The sequence below is a fragment of the Aplysia californica genome, unplaced genomic scaffold, assembly GCF_000002075.1.
Source record: "Aplysia californica isolate F4 #8 unplaced genomic scaffold, AplCal3.0 scaffold00456, whole genome shotgun sequence".
NCBI classification, from domain to species: Eukaryota; Metazoa; Mollusca; class Gastropoda; order Aplysiida; family Aplysiidae; genus Aplysia; species Aplysia californica.
Window position 1 is genome coordinate 42,320 of NW_004797726.1, and position 1,101 is coordinate 43,420.

At 42.7% G+C, this 1,101-nt stretch overlaps 1 protein-coding gene across 1 annotated transcript in view; it reads left to right on the forward strand.

The window, feature by feature from the left end:
* Positions 1-1,101, forward strand: part of LOC101858051 (ATP-binding cassette sub-family A member 3) — a gene marked incomplete in the record, with an annotated part of 59,842 nt that overhangs the window by 16,661 nt on the left and 42,080 nt on the right.

Consider the following 1,101-nt stretch of genomic DNA (forward strand, 5'->3'; position numbering starts at 1 on the left):
TTGTTACTCTCTTGTAACACCTCTAATCTTCTGGCGCTCATATGACCTTATGCAGTTGCCAGCGCCGTAAAACCTCTACTAAAACTAAACTAAAAGGGTGTCCTTTACATATTCAATCCAGCAACACAGGTGATTGGCGGGTGCTCTGGTGTGGTTTGTTGTTTAGTAGAGGTTTTTCGGCGCTTGCAACAGCGTAAGGTCATATTTATGAGCGCCATTGGTGTTTTGAAACTGTTACTAAAACTAAACTTTCTTGTAACACCACTAATCTTCGGCGTTTATACTACGACGTCATTGTGTTGCAAGTGCCGCAAAACGCTTACTAAAACTAAATCCAGTGCCGTCTTGGTCTCCCTCTGTTTCTCCAGCTGGAGTATAAAAGTATAAAATTAGTGTACTGTTATATTGTACAGAGTTAAAATGGACTCGCAGTATTGGTAGATCTGGGAGCATTCTTGAGAAGTGATCGAAACATTTACTGTGCAACCTCTCTATAACGACATCGTCGAGACCTGAAAAAAATGTCGTTAAAGATAGTTCTCGTTATAGAGAGACAACCAAAAATATTACTATTACTAATGATATATATAGACATTTCGGAGAAAATGGGGACCTGGGCATTATGTCGCTAGATCTATACAAAGGATGTCGTTGTATTGAAGGTCGTTATAGAGAGGCTGCACTGTAACTCTCTGTTGATCGAAAAGGCGAAGGACTATATTAGTATATTGTGTTGTTCGTACTGTGTCTCTGACCACTTCGTTCCTGGCCTGGTCTGTCCTGACCTTGCCCTTTGCTCTTTTCAGATATTTCTCATTTCACAGGTGGTCACAAGGGGGCTCTCGTGGCCTAGAGGTTAAGGTGTTGGCCTCTCATTCAAAGGTCCCGGGTTCGAATCTGGGTAGCGACCGAAAAATTTTCTTCATTAAAATTGTTTCCTTTCACCTCCTTTCCTGCTCTCTAGCAATATTTTGTCTTCTGCTTTCGTCTCCTCTTTCTGCCCCCACCCCCTCACCTCCTTTGCCCCCTCCTCTGGGCTCCTGACTCTTTTTGCATGCTTTCTACTGCTACTCCTTGACTCATTCTTACAGCTGTCTTTCT